This window comes from Calonectris borealis, chromosome 3 (genome assembly GCF_964195595.1).
Source record: "Calonectris borealis chromosome 3, bCalBor7.hap1.2, whole genome shotgun sequence".
Lineage (NCBI taxonomy): Eukaryota > Metazoa > Chordata > Aves > Procellariiformes > Procellariidae > Calonectris > Calonectris borealis.
Genome location: NC_134314.1, coordinates 11,080,764 through 11,098,093, shown reverse-complemented (window position 1 = coordinate 11,098,093; position 17,330 = coordinate 11,080,764). Strand labels below are relative to the sequence as shown.

Here is a 17,330-nt window from a genome sequence, read left to right as displayed (position 1 = left end):
GAAATCTTCCATCACATAAGAAAGTTACCTCTCCCTGTACAGGCTGTCATGCCTGTCTTCCCACTCAGCAAGTTCAAGCGTTGCTCTAAGAGTGGCAGAACTGTTTAGCACAAGTTCTAATAAGCTACTGTCAGGTGTCCTCAAACTCAGGATTTTAATCCCTACAGTCAAATACTGGTAGAACTACCAGCCTCACAGAAATTAATAATAATGTGTCTGTACTGAAACCAGATTTTGTAACTATTTATAACAGTTACACTGTTTGCTCCATTTGAAGAGCTAAAGTGATATATTCCAACATAAGTAGGGCATATAGTTTATTCTAAATAACTCAGCAGGTTTCTCAACAGTGTCTTTTAATTGTGTAAGAAATTATCCTCTCAGACGAGTTTCTAAGAAATGTACAGAACAGGAAGTCAGGGTCACAGATGTTGCAGAAGTTTGTAAAATAAAAGTCTAGAGAAGACACAGTAGATAAAAAGTTTATATATCATTTTACAAAATAGAAGAAAAATCCCATAAAAACTTGTCCAATTAGAGTTTTTTTAAAACAGGAAATTATTTTTAAAAATTTAATTAAAACAATTGATTAAAATAATATTTATCCATACATTTTTAGCTTATTATTTAAATTAGCTACAAGAAAACGTAATTCTTAAAAAAAAAAAAGGGGCTGACTGGTCCTTTACTGCTTGTAAATCAAACCGAAGAACTGTCTTTCATACAAGAAAATGTACAGGTTCAATCTTCCATGTGAAATAGTTTAGGTGTAATCCCATCTAGTTTGGTGAGATTATTAACCTTCCCCCTACGGCACTTAGACATGTGTCTATTATTCTGCATCTCTCACTCCAATGTTCCTGCATAAATATACCACAAACAAAAAAGGAAGACACTAAATATATTCAGAAGCTTGAAAACAAAGCTGTGAAATGAAATTCGAATTGCAGTTCTTGTCTAAACATGCTTATTACTTAATTGGTGCCAATTACTTAGTATATGTACAGGACAAATCTCTTTTTTCTAATTTTAAAAATCTACACTTTTCTTGTTAAGCTAGTCAGTTAGCATCACCTTCCTCTAACAGGGTAATAAGTGCTACCAGTGACATAACAGTTTAGGGCAATTCATAAGACAAATTTCTAACCATTATTGTTCAATTCTACACTGAAAGGCTTTGTGAGTAATAACACTATACAGCTACTTCTATAAGGAAGCATGACATTAATTTGCTGCATTGCTCTTTTGAGACATCAGCATCCGTTACTTCATCCTTAGCTCTTATCCAAAAACTTTATTTAGCACGTTAAAAAACTTAACAAAAGCCTTGAGTGCTCTCTAGGCAACATGCTACAAAAAAAGACTTAAAACTTTGCCTTTTCTGAAGATGAAAACTCTGTATAAACCCAAAATTTATCTACACACAAGCAGGAACTAGGGACAATTTATCTCAATATATATTGTAATGATTAATGAAACATGTAACTTCCTTTCTGATAGAGAGTCAACAAGCTTTTCTTAGATGCGTTAGCAAGAATCGGAACAATTAGAATGTACAGGCCTAGAATCAAGTAAAAATTTCCATAAATTAACTTTCTACATTGCAATCAAGACTTCTTTTTTGCTGTTGCGTTTTCTTTAGATATCTAAATTATTTTCACTTTTCTCCTTGCTACCAGAGAATCTGAAACAGAACATCTCTGCCCCTCCTCCCCAAAGTAAAAAACAACCTTTAAATTTTTATTTCAAATAATTATGTATTTTTAATACCAATAAATATTGGTATTAATATCAATAATACCAATACTTAAAAAGAATGTGATTTTAAGGAATCCCATGGAACGTAACTGATTTATAAACAATATAATCCATACCAAGAAAAAGATTTTGTACATATGTATATACACACCCACCTCCCCATTAAAAGTGGGGCTGAGGAAACGACAAAAGTCACTCTGACAGAGTTTCCAGAAAACAGTTTTATTTTGTGTTACTGTAGCACTGATAGCAGAAAAGTTCCTCCCATCCCCAGCAATTCTGGGTATATAGCAATCCCCTTCCTCAGAGCACTTACTTTCATTTTCTTTACTCCCGAATATGGCAGATGTGTTTACAATAACATTCATTTTTTGAGGATATAGTTTTCAAGAACACTAGATGCAGAAACTGAAGCTCCGCCAGTAATTCTCCCACCCAGAAGTTTCTAGCATCATGACTTCTTCTCCTTTGCAGTCCAGTACCCTTTGAACAAGTTCTGTTGTGCTTTTTTTTTTTTTCCTCCTCCAGCAGGCAAGAGGAAACCAGGGTATACCAACACAGTCTGATCTTCTCAAAGTGGGTGCCTAAAACCAGAGATGAAGAAGTGGAACTACCTAGTCTTTAGGCAATGAATTGAATCACGGGTAATACAAACAAGAAATTCAGAGGTTTTAGATTTCTCTCTCCATTATGAATACCTAGGTGTTTGAAAGAAAGCTGCTGATAAAGCAAACAACTCTGTATCACCAGCATAAAATGGCAGTGAAAAAAACAAAAGTTTCAAATATATGCCAGTCTGTTTCAAAATCTACCTTGATTCTTCGAGCCTTTAAACTCTGCATAACCTCAAGGACAGCCAGAGAACACCAAAGCATGTTTCCTTTAACGTATTTTAAAAGAATTACTACAGGGAAGCCTATGTTTTCTACTTTATCTGTCTTTAGCAGGGGAATGGACACCCAAATAAATTGCTGTTATCAATTCTTTCAGCTGTTTACTAAGGATGTTCTCTTTGGACAATATGTGTATTTAAACTAACCACAGATTGCCTAAAAGCTGAAAAAAACAGCCAACTGTAAAAAAAACCTACAAAGAGACTACTTCTAATTTAATAAGCCTCATTTTTAATTCAGTAAGAGCAGCAGCTTAGCCTTGGACATTAATATCTCATTAAATGTTGGCCAGCATAGTCCTTCAAAGGAAGTAAAAAGAAGTCTAAAATAACACCGAAGACTATACTGATGACAATTAAGCTACTGGTAATAAAGTAGGCCATTTACAATTCAAATTAAAGTAATAAAAGCTTTGCAACAAAAATTAGTTCCAAGACTGGCATTAATACATCTGTGTTACGATGGATTTAAAGCCAAATTCTTCAACCTTTTCACTTAAGAAGCCAAAAATTTAAGAGCACTTATACGTAAAGGCAGCTATCAGCACATCAACACCAGAAGTTAGGGCAGGCAGAATCAGTAACTGTGGACACACACAAAAAAAAGAGAAATTTTTTAATTACCATCTAACAAAATAAAGGAAGTGATCTTACAACCAAAACTTCTGATTAGATGTCTAAATTCCAGGTTATTCATTCTCATCCAAACTAAAATATTCCCTCAAAGCGTTTCCCCTGCTTCGCCTCACATACTTACCCACCACTCTGCTTTGCTCCCTGTGAATTCCAAACTCCATTGTCTTCACTAAAAAGAAAAAGCTTTCACATAACTCTTCTGTTACTTTCACAAGGATACCCAAGGGCCCTCATCACCCTGACTTTAATGTAAACTGTACCAAACCAAGGTAGTTCAGAAAACTAAATGTAGCTCCTCCATGCAATAAAGCAGCACCATACATTTTCATAAGCCCCAATTTTATTCACATGAAAAAAAAGAAAGAAAACTACATTCTAAACCTGCAGGTAAGAACTTAGATTAAGCAAAATAAGTAACACCGACCCACATTTAAAATACTTTTATTTACTTGACACCTTGAATAATAGAAGTGAGAACATATGAAGAAATACACTGCAAATGCAAAATGCCTGCATGACTACATGCAGCCTCTTTTTCCCCGAGCTTACTGGCTCCCATCACCTTATCCTAGATGTCTATGCAAAACTCTCCCAGAATGCCAAAAGTTAGCTTTGGGACAAAACTCCACAACCACATAGCAATCATGTTTGGAATGAGGCCTTGCTCATAATCCCACCTAGAACCTGGAGCACATGGGAATAAAATGGAAAGTCGCTTCAGCTGGCTTCGTAAGCAGCCGGCTTGGGTCTCTGGTTCCCATTATGTCAGCTCCAAGGTGCACAAATATGTGTCGGCTGCTTCCAGCCCACGTTACCTCCAGAAGCAATGCTACCATTCAGATTTATGCTACCGTCAATAACTCCTCTCACACCTGAACCGATTCTGCACAGAGCTACGGCTGCACAAGTATACAGGATAATTTATCTATATGTAAATCAAAGATAACGCACAGTTGGCCACATGCTACTTGTTTTGCTGTGGTATCAAACCAGAGACTCCCTATGCTAATTACTGAATAAGCACTAAAGTACAAAGGACTCTGCTTCAAAGAGCTCTCATTCTAAGCATAAGACAAATTACAAAGATTGACACAATGAGAAACTGAATTGGTAAGTAATAATAAAGTAGTCGTTCCACATTAAGACACTCAAAAATCCGTGAGTGCCAGGTATTTGGAGACATCAAGGCAGGTGAAAATGTGAAGACTAACTCAAGGAGTATGTCAGAAAGGATGAAAATTTGAAGACTAACTCAAGAAGTATGTCAGAAAGCACAAAAAAGCTGAAGAAAGCACAAGCACGCTTGTGAATATACTTAATAAAGACACAACTAACACTACAATCCACAGAGGGGGTAGCAGTTCACAGTAACAATATGCAGTGGGTGGGAATTGGTCAAATATCTCACGAGCTGAAATTTTCAGCTGCAGTTCAAAATGTTGGCGAAAAGGTCAGAAACTATGCAGATGCATCAAAACAGCAAATGTGATTGGAAGGGGTGATTAAGGAAAAGAGTCTGAAGAACAGAAGTTACATGGAATAAACTTGTTTGCACAGGTCAGGTGACTCCAATTACTCCCTTGTCCTGGCAACAGTTAACATTAAGATGTCTATTCCATGCACTATGTGCTTGAAACTACTAAAAATACAAATCAAGTATTTGCAAAACACTGTAATCATCTTCTCTCCAGCTAGGGAAGTGATCTAAAGTGTATCACAGAACAGTTCTCAACGCTTTTCTTTAAGTTGAATTACATGAAAACACCTTGCAATATGTCACAAAATACTCCTTTTTAGCTATTTCAAATCAAAGAGAGAGGAAAGACAGACAAGTTACCTCTTTCCAGCTATGTCTGCTGCCAGAACTGTGAGAGTCACAAGCAGGTAATAAGGTGATGTCTCAAGTACACAGGTTGTAAGACATTTAGATTTTTTAAACACACAGAAAGCCACAACCTTAAAATTCACCTGAAAAACTTATGATACTTGCTCCAAATTATACAGCACCAGTATGATGGAAAAATCTCACCAAGAACTTATTAAACAAGGTTGTTTTAACAGGGCATACAACATTTTCCAAAACAGGAATCAAATGCCCTCCCCCCAGCTCTCTCCTAACCACAATGGAAAATCCTTCCAGTCTAAGATTTCTCATCCTAGTTTGTGAAGCTTGAAAAGTTATACTAATTTGCAAGTTTGAGAAGCTGCTTAAATCATACATTTGACATTCATAATCTGGGTTTCTAGTTAAGTGGAGTTAAATGCTACTGTAATTAATTGAAGAAAATAGCAAAATAAAAAATTAAAACCACGGCAAACTTAAACACAGAAAGACAACACTTATAACAAAGTTGTTATAGAACCTGTTGATTACAGAAACAGAAATAAATGATGGTCAGAACAGCTTCAGATGGATGTTGACTTTATAGGGAGGAGGAGCCATCCATCAGCCAAGATGAAATTTGAGCTTTTACTGTGATAGACTAGCAATAAAAGGGAAGTATTTATGTGCTGCATAGTTGCTTAGCACTTGAAAAAGTCTTAAAGTATCTGTTTATGAAAGTTATTTTGAAAGCACCTTAAAATAGTTATATTTCACAATTATATTTCAGTAAAAGTTGCAAACAAAGTCAGGAAATAGAAAAATATGGACTGCAAGCTCACTTAGATTTCTAGGGACAGTTTTAAGTAGAAACTATAAAAGGAAGAACTAATGTTTCAGGAAATGCGACTCCCACTGTAAGGTCCGGAAACAGATTATGTTGTTCCCAATTTGAATGATGCGATGATGTTCATTGTTCCAAGGGATGGCTACATGACTGTGAGGTCTCATATGGGAAAATTATTTCCCAATTTCCATTGCACAAATGTATTTGCGTATCTTAGTTGAACAACAAACAAAACAATCTTATTGTTTAAAATCAAGGCAAAATTTTTGCTAGAAATTGTCCATTTTATCCTGGAGGTAACAATGTTAAACATTTGAACATTTTATTAGTTTAATAACATCCACGCATTTTCTCATGGCTGTATTAATTCTAATAGATCCCCATGGAAGTCATGCTGAATACTTGCAAAAAACAATATATAGAGTTTCTCCTCCGTAACACAGAAGTGCTAAAAAGCTCTTGAAATCAGTAAGACTCTTTCCTTTGTTCTCTCCATCCCCTCAAAAAAGGATTTTTCTTTGTTTCAGCAGCTATTCACAAAACTTCTCCAGAAGTTTGTAAATTCTAACAGAAATGAGTTACAGCAGCTGCAGCTCAACTGAAGCTTTGTGCAAAGACACAATTTATATTATTTTGTTTACAGCACCACTATCCTTCAGATGCTTTGAAAAGGCTGCTACAATCAGCGTATTTCTCTGGCATTCTTTTACTTACCAACTCTTGCTTCTTCAGGATCTGACAAAGGCTCTGGTAGACCTAGCTGCAGGACTCTATAAATTTTCATCATCAGTTCCTACCCCTTTTCCCTCTACTGGAGGCAGAGAGAGCAGAAGAAGCAAACAACATGTTAAAATTCATAACCAGATGTATTTAGCTTAAACTGCTGAAGTGCTTAAGTACCTTTGCCATGAGGAAGGGAAGTAGATAGGGGAAAAGACAGGACAAATAGCTTGGGCAATACCACACCGCTCTAGCTCTTTGCTTCAGCACGTGGAAAGAACATTTGCAAGTACTCTGACATCCAAGAAAATATATCCTGAGCTTCACAAAAACCTCATCTCTGTAACTCCAAATATTACGGACTGCCTGCTGATCACTAAGCCTAGACAATTCTTCATTACAGAAGTGATGTGAATTAATGACAAACAGATCACTAACCTATCTGCAGCCCCATGGGGATGTTACAAAAGGCTGATGCCACAGTGGATAGTGGTCTTCCTCAGGTGCTGTGCTATCAAAGAGTCTGAAGTGCTTTTTCGGTCTTGAGGGAAAGAAAAAAAAAGTAAAAAACCCAAGTGAGATAGTGTTTATACTTAGTTCATTATCGTTTATAACTCTTTCCAATATTAAATAAAGGAAGATGAATGAGACCCCGGGACAGTTATTCCTAGATTAAGAGGTTTATACTTAATCCTGTCAGTTAGTGACTAGATGCTCACTGCTGTTTTAATACGACGGGTGACAATGGCGGTCTCCTGACTCAGACTGCACTTTTGGCTTTGACATCTTGTATTGAAGAGTTGTGCATGCATTACCTTTCAGCTGAGTGTCCAAAGATTTTTGGTTATCATCTCTCATGCAAATGAGTGTTCCTCTAGGCTCTGCCCTCCCTTACGCTGCCAATAATTCTGTATAGCCTCCCTCTCTGCCAGAAGTAGTTCAACTTTCCGAAGTTTTTGCCATATGAGTAACTGCTGTCCATCACTGTAATTTTCTGTTGCTACAGCTGAAGCAACCTTAGAAGAACACAGACAGAATGTGAATGTTAACAACATCATGCATTTCTGTGTCTCTTATTCCAACAGTTCTATGAGCCAATGATAATAGTTTTGAAGTCAGAGTGGCTAGTTAATTTAGACACCAACGTGTCAAGCGTACACTTATCAAAAAGATTTTTCCATCTCAACTAAGTTGAATTCCATTCAATGTGGCTTGTTTGAACTTCCTGCTCTTCTCTTAAATGTGTGTGGCACCTGAAATTTTTCCATCACAGTCTTGATAATTTCCAAATCAGCATACATTAAGCCTCAGTACTACCATGGAACTCCAGGATAATCCACTTGATCTTTCCCTGTGCTATCAATGGCCTCCAATGCTACTGGGTATTAACATAGAATAGAATATTTCAGCTGGAAGGGACCTTCTAGTCCTTCCACTTGCCTCACCACTTCAGGGCTGACCAAAAGTTAAAGCTTGCTATTAACGGCATGAACTGCCTTCCAACTATTGACACTTCACTGAATTTCCGTAGTTCATTTCTCAATAATATCTTATGAGGGACAGCAACAAGCAATTCTTCATTTTTTTAACCAGAATAAAAATTAAATATCCTACTAGACAAATAACTATCTTTACTGAAGACATTGTCTTGCCTTATGCTTAATAAGATGTTCAGTTCTTTTGAAGATATTTCAGATGGCTTTCAGAAGATCAAAATAACGTTTCCCTAGTCTTCCCAGGAATTAGTTTCTTGGAATTAATAAAGTACATTTATTAACTTCTGATTCAACTGACTTAGAATGCTTTACTCAACTTCTTTAGCACTTCAACTAATTTGAAGATTCTTCAAAATCCATCAGTGATTCCAGCCAAGTTGATCTGTTGTTCTTAAAAACAAATTGCCCACAACTCTTCTTTCAACTCACTTCCATGTACCACCCAAAGAGTCAGTCAAAACTATCAGGTATCTTCTGGCACAGAAGAAAATAGAAGGTTTTTCCACATTCTGTATTTACTTGAATCCACCTCTTAAGGCCTCAGGCTTATGGCAGTTTCTTGCCAGAAGAATAGTAGGGTTTCAAAAGATAATTTAAGCTATCCTTATTTTCAATATATGAAAATTTCTTGCTTTTTATTATTTTTGCTTCAAAAATCCCTGCTGTATTTACAATTTTCCATTTTTATATTTCATTTTCTACACATTTTAAATTCCTACTGAAACAGTGGGGCTAGACCTCCATTGTCTTCACAAAAAAAGGGTTCAGTCTTGCTATATTTATCTAAAACGCTTTTTTATTACTTTGGCATTGTTTTACATTCTTTGACTGCACTATGGCATGCTAAAATTTATCCACAATTTTAAGATAAGCTTAGATAACATATGTTGAATCAAAGATTTCAGTATTTTCATTTCTACTTCTTACCTATATAATAATCTGGGCAACTGGCTCCTGTTTGAGCAGGGGGGTTGGACCAGATGACCTCCAGAGGACCCTTCCGACCTCAACCATTCTGTGATATTTATCTACTATACTTATTTCTATTAATTTTCTTTCCAGTTTTTCTCTAAATGCATCAAAATATTCTATCTTTCATATATTCATCTACACAGAGATTCTGACTACTCAATAATCACAGAACACAATTGCAACTAAACTCCTTCCACAGTTTGCATAGATTTAGATTTTAGAAAACCCATTTATTTAGTACTTCTAATTCCAGAGTTGTCCATTCTTTAAAAAAAAAAAAAAAACCAAAAAACGACAACAGTAACTTCTGTCCTAACAAAATCCCCAAAAACACTGGTACACAGAACACTCAAATCAAAGAACTGAAACGGAGAAGTCTCCTGATCTGTACTTGATTTCTGTTAGTTCATATTGCTAAGGAAGAATGGGAGCAGTGAAAAATGGCAGAACATAAAGGCAGTACTGATTACAGTAAGTTGGAAAACACTATTTTCACATGGGTAACAACGCACAGCAAAGTAAGAGTAAGAGTAGTTTCTCCTTCACTAAATCTTCATAATGCGTAAAACCATTGAAGCACTTTAAAAAATAAGAGTAGTTCCCCTGCATCCCCCATTCAAGTTACCAGAAAACACACATGATGTTCATGACATTGATGTGCTGGAGGAATGCAGAAATATTTTGATGGACCTGATTATTAAACAAAGCTGCTGATTAAGACATGGCTCTGATTCCCACTGGGGATGGAAAGCAGGTGGCAGAAGAGAGATGCAACTGTTACTCAGCATTTCCTTATCGGTGAATAATTCTATCAGCCTTGGGAAATGCCAGTGAAAATCGGCACAGTTGCCTGTGTAACAGACTGAACGCTGGCAAGGAAAAACGCAACATTTTCATACTCAGGAAGTGTGTCCAAATGGACAAGTAGAATATTTTAGAATTTTGTATTTACAGAACTGCTTTACAGTTTCTGTATAAGTGTAATATAGAATGTGATACAGCATGAAGTAGGATGTCAGGGGAAAAGATTTTTTATTTTGCTATGTAGATCAGTTAAGAGGAAGAAAAAGTAGAAGAGTAAAACCAGAAAAAAAAAAGCCAAAAGAAATCAAAGAATGAGAAAAAAACAGATGAAGAAAAAACCAGACACAACAGATATTCCTGCTTTTAAGGTCAGCAAATTTTGTTTATTCACATCTGCTCCTATATTTACTACATTTTTTGAACACATTCCATAAGTCCTCGGGCTTGGGAAGGTGCAAAAAGTTCCTCACGGACTTAAGTGTAGCACATTTCAAGAGTCCTGGGGAAAAAAGCCATTCCTATCTGAAATTCAGAATGAAGTTTTTAAAGAAAAATTAGGAAGCTGTATCAATTAAACATTTATGGGTAAAAGCTTAAAACTGGATTTTTTTCTTCTAGGTTACTATCTGCAAAAGGAGAAAGTTAAGTTTTGATCTAGACTTATTGCTTGTATTATACCTGAACAAAATTTTTTTACCTGCAAGTGTAACAAGTAGGATTGCGTGCTAAATCCGTATTACTTCTCATAAAGTCTACCAGACGCTAGTCCCTTTTCAAACTAAACCAATTGTTTTGCATAAATTAAAACCTAATGACTTGATGGTATTCTGATAAAAAACAGGCACTCACAGAAATATGAAATGCTTATATAAGTTAAATGAATGGTTCAAACTGAACATTTCAAAATTATTTTATTCAGTTTCATTTAGAACTGCTTTAACAAAATTAACTGGAATTTTTAGAGTTTGGGTTACTACAGGCTTTGAAAAACTAGCTTAACTCACACATATCTTCCTTAAAGATGTGGATTCAACACAAAACACAGGAATGTTTCAACGAAAACCAAATAAACTACCTACCAAATGATCTATAGGAAATGCTATCTCCTGTGGGCCAGAAGTGTTTGCTGGAGTAGCCACTCAACTGCTCACCAGCCTGCCTCTGGAAGAAATACCCAACTGTGGCATCATCCCGAGAACATCCACTGAGGGGTACCTGGACACTGGAAGCACCCGATGCTGCAGTTGCAGGGATGGTGTGAGGAGTGTTTCCACCTAAATTAGGCCCTGATGTTGCTCCAACTACTGTTCCAGCTGGGTCAACCCCTACTCCAACCCCACTGCCTTCCTGACCAATGTTCGCATGCATCATTTCTCTGGTCTCCTGTCAGGCCACTTCATTCATGCCTAGGAGAACACATGGAATGCTCATTCCATGTAGAAACCTAAAAAGAAGAAGTCTTGATAATATAAAAGCCTTTCCCACGTATCTTTAAATACGCAGTTCTTATAATTAGGATTTTTAAAAAAAAATCTCCAAGCTATATAAGAACAATATTCATTGTCAAAATGTTTATTGATTTAAACTTTAAATTTTAAATACCATTACCAAACTAGGAGTCTAAGATAAACAAACAAAGTACCACAGATTTTTTTACAAGACAATATATTAATATGGTAGAGTTCCACACATTATAAATGCTTGCCCACATACTTCCCTGCTAAAAGCAATCAAAATATGATTTTCAATCATAATGACACCAGTTTCTTTTACATTATTACTCAGCATGATGTGTAAACCCACTAATACTGTCATACTGCTAAGTCTGATTTTATACATTTGTAGACTATGTAATGAAGTAGCACAGAAAACTAACTCCTTTATCTGAACTACATCTCATTCTTACATGCCAGCCTCTGTTTTTCTTTCCAATTTGTTAAGTCATGTAAGATTCTAACACAGTAACTGACATTAAACTTCTCTAACCCACATGATAGTACATTTTGGGGTTTTCACAAAATAAAGATTTCAGGCTCAGATTAAAATGAAGTTTGCCAACTCATTTTTGAAGCATTTAAGTCTTGGCTTGAAACAAGTATAAATGACAACAGCAAAAATTTCTCTTATATTGACAAAATCCTCTGCAGGAAAAAATACCTGCCCCTGAATACATACACTTAATGATCTCCACACATATTCTTAATCTACCATAACTGGTGTAGTACCAATCTTTTAGTATGTAAATGGACTTTTTAAGGCGAGAGGACTACATATATAAACCCCAAAATATCCTTTACAATCTTAACTAAGTTCTTTTTTTTTTGAGGGGGGGAAGAATTTAATTTAATTTTCAAGCGCAAGAAATGTCTCACTTTTCATGCTAAACAACAATGTTAAGTCCAAAGAATAAAAACTGACATGTATGGAAAGATATTCAATCAGAATATAACACTTAGGTCTGAAGAGGTATACAGAAAAAAACACAGTCCTCTAATCCCTCTACACAATTCTACATTTTTAATCTAGCCTTATCGACTACTGAATGTCCAATCTTTAGGGAGATACATAATATATAGATAGATACATGGTAGGAGGATTTTTTGTATAATCTTGAACGATCTTTGTTTTGGGAGTAACACGTAAGATCTAAAGCTATTTTGTCTTATTATTACTGTAATGGTAGATATTTGCTTATTGTCAAAATACCCTACTAACATCAGTTCAGACTACATGACTAACTCATCATTGTATGCCCAGAACTAAAGTTTAAGCAATATATGTCGTAATGGAGATAAACAGCAAAATACTTGAAAAATATAAGTCAAAACAGACAGACTCATAATTTTTAGCTCAACTACAAAAAGTCACCTCCAGCAAGTCTAGCGTTGTATTTAATCAATACACACATGTAAAGACTTACAGAACTAAACACACCAACCCAGCTTGTAAAAATTCACTTCCTCTTTGAAGAGATTTGTCAACAAATTCTACGTGAAACACAATGAAAAAATGTATACAACTAGTTCAATACATCAGTCAAAATTCTTCCTCAAAATAACATGGATGAAATCTAAGAGCAAATTTATGAACATAGGTCTGACACAACCCTTATTTCCATTAGGATTTACATGCCGAGAGCTTTATAATGGAAAGAAAGAAAACCAGACCTATTACCTGTAACTGAGCATTTTGCCAATACCTCAATAGCACTGATGAAGCAAGAGGTAACCTACCTTAGAATTGTATAAAAAGTTAACATTGAAAACAATCAAAATTACAAAATATACACCAGATTTGCTTAGTCCAATGTACACAAATATACGTTGTAAAAATCTGCCTGTTAGAAAGGCTGCAGATGTGGCACAGCCAGTAGAGGACAGAGGGTCATATCACCACTCTAAAGTTTAGTGGAAATAGATGCATATATAGAACAGCTAGCAAAAAAGTCAGATGTCGATTATTAGAGAGATACCTTTGCTACATTTCAGAGTTTTACATTTCTTTCTCAACTCCTAAGATGGTCGTCATAACCTCTTCAGACATTTCTTCTACATGTCTACAACTGTTCTTACACAGCCATGTTTAGGGGAAAAAAAAAATCTGTTAGCCAATAATGAAATATAATCTTTAAAGATATTGCTAGAGATGACATCTGGTCTTTATTTGTAAGCTAAACATTTCACATACCAGCTTGAAAAGCTCTTGCCTACTATTCTAAAAGCCACAGCAGGTATTCTGAGTGGGATTCAAAGTAAATCTTGCTATAAAGTTTCAGTATGCAAGCTGTTACTATAAAATAAATTTTATACAACTTGTTTGAAATTACACCCAAGCAGCTAGAACTGAATACGTTTACATGTTCTGATGTCATTTAAAACTCTTTTCCACTATATGACTGTGAAGTGCCTCCAATTTCTTTATTAGAAGCACTATATAACTGGTATTTGTTGTTATAGGAGGAGAAAACAAGCTTTTAAACGAAAGACTTCTTGTCCCGTTTCTGAGACAAGAACCTGGGCACTGGTTTTGTGACAACACTGGAATGGTTGCGTTGTGTGGAATAATCAAGACAACAGCTACGTTAGGGGTGGGGAAAATCCACATTAAGCAAGGTACGCACTTTCACCTGAATTTATTGAAGAGAGAGAATATTGATAACTCTCTCCCATACCTATACATATAACATACACAATTAGAAGCATTTATAAAGCATGCCCACTCTACATTTTTATGTTGTTTTCTTCATAGAGTTTCTATTAGAAACTTTTTTTAAAGAAAATACAATGTATTAATGCTTGTTTCACAGGAGGTTCCCAACACAGAAAGAATTTAACATTCAAGAGAATTTAGGTTTCTTTTTATTGCAACAGACAGTGAATTTTTATATAATTCCACATTCAAAAAGAAGCATGAAGACATACAAGCAGGAATTCAAACCATCTACTGGATTACTTGCCTCTGTGTATAAAAACTTGGTCTAAGCATTTTGGGGTTTTAGAAACCACTGTACAAAGGAAAAAAAAGATGAAGTTATCAAGGGGAATGCTTTCAGAAAATTCTATATATGCTGATTATTCAGTGCACACTCACATATCATTAAATTAAAGGAGGAAAAATATCTAAAAGTGAACTAGAAAGTGCTGTTGAAAGTCAGATCTAGTTCCCAGTATTCAACAAGCTGATGTCCAGTTAACATACTTGTCCCAAACATCTGCAATATCTGGCCCAATGAGAACACTGCAAAGAAACACTTGAGAGAGCCAATCTTGAAGAAAACACGTACATAAAGCTTTCAATGTGCACTACAGTCCTACATAAGTTTTAATATATACTGCCATAATAAGAGGTATCTTCTCCTCAAAAGACAGGCTAGTCCAACTTTATCAGCCAACTGCTTCTTGCACTATTAGTTCAATCATAATACCAGATACGATTATAATTGCCTCAGCACTCTGCTAATATCCCTAACATAGAATAAAAATATTACATACTATAGAGTGATACTATAGAAAAAAAGTACCATTCCCTATTAATGCAAGAAAAATACTATTCAAATAACATGGACTTTCCTACGTGCAATATCCACATAATAAACTGCAGAATCTGATTATCAAGCAGTTTCTCACATGCATTTGCCTACTAACCATTCTGCTGGGACAAATTCCAAATTTTCAACTCTCTGAACACTTCAGAAAACTATCAGGTGATTTAGTGTCATTTCTACACATATAATCCAAACTACACCACCACTAAATTATCATTTCCCTTTTTATTCCAGTTTCCTTCTCCCACCTACCTAACATATTTATATTTGCATTGACACAAATTGAGTTGTAGACCAGAGAAAGGTAGACAATAATTCTCTCAGCTTCTCAACAAAACTACGACTGTTGTTAACATTTGGTTTTAAACCTAGACATGACTAAATATAACAAAATACTATGGTTTATATGTAAAAATGGTAACACAGGGTAGTAATTATATTTCAAATGCATTCATACCCCACATATCTGAAGAGCTATACCATCAACTCATGGTAACTAAAAAGGCCTAATCTCTCAGTTGAGATGCAACAAAGACTTCAGTAAAAGAGAAACTAAAATAAATCTTGAAGTATTTTGTTAACATGTAGCATATAAGTGACAAACAATTAGGTGATATAAGAAGTTTTACCGATTCTCATTTGCAATGACCTACATACATGGCTCATACATGGCTACATTACTCCGAAAAAAGCATCCCAGAATCAGCTGATATAACCTCTTTATCACATTACATATAAAACATGCTACACATTTTGGTGTTAAGCCATCTTGCTTCAAACAGTAAGCCAGAAGAATATAAAGCGTCCCGAGTATATTAATTTTCTCTCAAGGAATTAGAGTCTGAGGTTATGAAATACACGAAAAAGAACAATGCCAAAAAAAAAAAAAAAAAAATCTTTGCACAATGACTGCCAAGGAGATTAAAAACCAAACTGGTAGTTGTAAGCACGATCCACTCAGGGCAGCTGGCATTTTTCTCAACTTTTTGTTATTGTTGTCTGCGCAGACACGTTTGAAGAAAAATTAAAACCTAACGCTTCATTGTGTGGTATCAACTACCAAAAGCATTTGGCCTTCTCGCTCCACCCTCAGAAAGCAGTCATTATCCTTAAGAGCACTAAAAAAGAATAATACAAGTTTTCACGCTTTCGGTACATTTAAACAAAGCCCATTTTATCCGAATTCCGCACGCAGGCAATCGCCCGCGGGGTTGCCGAAACGACGCCCCGTGTCCCCCGGCTCGCCCAGCGCCTCGCAGCACTTCGCACCGAGGCCTATTGTAACACCCGCCGCCCCGGGCCTGCCCCAAACTCCAGCCGCCCTCACGCGTGTACGCGCCCCAGTACCTCTCCCCACCTGAACCCCCGACCGCCTCCGAGGGGCCTGCCCCCAGGCTTCTCTCAGGCAACACCTTCGCCCCCCGAACCCCGCTGGGGCGGAACCTGCTTCCCGAGCACCCCTTCCCCTTGGCTCGCCGAGAGCACAATGCCTGTCCCCGTCCCTTCCCAGCATCGCCGCCGCCCGCCCCCCTCACGCCGCCGCCGCCTCCCCTCAGGCGCTCCCTCCCCACCTCGGCGCCGCTCCCCGGCGAGCCGGGAGGACACAAAGGCGGCGAGGCGCGGGCTGCCGCCGAGCAGGCCCCGTGCCGCCCGGTGACCTGCCACAACATGGCCCCCTCCCGCCCTCCTTCTCCCCTCCCTCTCCCCTCCCCTCCCTCGGCGCGCAGCCGAGGCCGGAGACAAAAGGGGGCTGGAGGAAGGGGGGCCCGCCCGCACGCCCGCTCCGCCCGCCCGCGGCCTAGCCAGCGCGGCCCCGGCCCCCGAGGATACTCACGGGCTGGCTGGCGGCGCTGCTCGCTGCGATGGAGCTGGAGCGGGCGCTGGGACACCCCTGCCCGCCCGCCGGCCCGCCGCCCCCCTCCTCCTCCTCCTCCTCCTTCTCCTCCTCCTCTCGGCGCTTCTCCTTCCTGCCTCCCCTCCCCCCCTTCGGCCGCCAGGGGCTCACAACAACATGGCGGGAGGGCGAGCCCGGCGCGCACGGAGGGAGAGGGACAGCGAGAGCGCGGCAAACCTCCCCCCTCCGCCGCCGCCGCCGCCGCCGCTCGCCCCTGCCGCCACCACAGCGCATGCGCGCCCCAGCCCGGGAGGGAGGCAGCGAGGGAGAAGGAGGCGGTGGCCCCCAGCCCCTTCCGCCGCGCACCGCGCATGCGCCGCCGGCCGGCCCGAGCGCGCCCTCCCTTCCCCCGCCCCTCAGCGCGGCCGCGCCGGGCGGGCAGCGGGGGAAGGGGCCGTCCCCTCCACGCCCGCCAAACAAACCGGCCGAAACACGGCTTTTGTGG

At 38.2% G+C, this 17,330-nt stretch overlaps 1 protein-coding gene across 11 annotated transcripts in view; it reads right to left on the bottom strand.

Moving 5' to 3' along the window:
- The window catches only part of PUM2 (pumilio RNA binding family member 2), a 70,118-nt gene extending 53,013 nt beyond the window's left edge, over positions 1 to 17,105 (bottom strand). For 4 of the 11 annotated variants that reach the window (XM_075144979.1, XM_075144981.1, XM_075144980.1 and 1 more), the window contains exon 1: positions 16,826 to 17,103. The gene's annotated coding sequence lies outside the window, so the exon portion shown is untranslated. Of the gene's footprint in view, positions 1 to 6,669; positions 6,767 to 7,113; positions 7,217 to 11,162; positions 11,245 to 16,825 lie in introns of those variants that run through there. The other 7 variants (XM_075144983.1, XM_075144984.1, XM_075144987.1 and 4 more) reach the window with 6 other exon arrangements.
- Between the last annotated feature and the right edge of the window lie 225 nt (positions 17,106 to 17,330).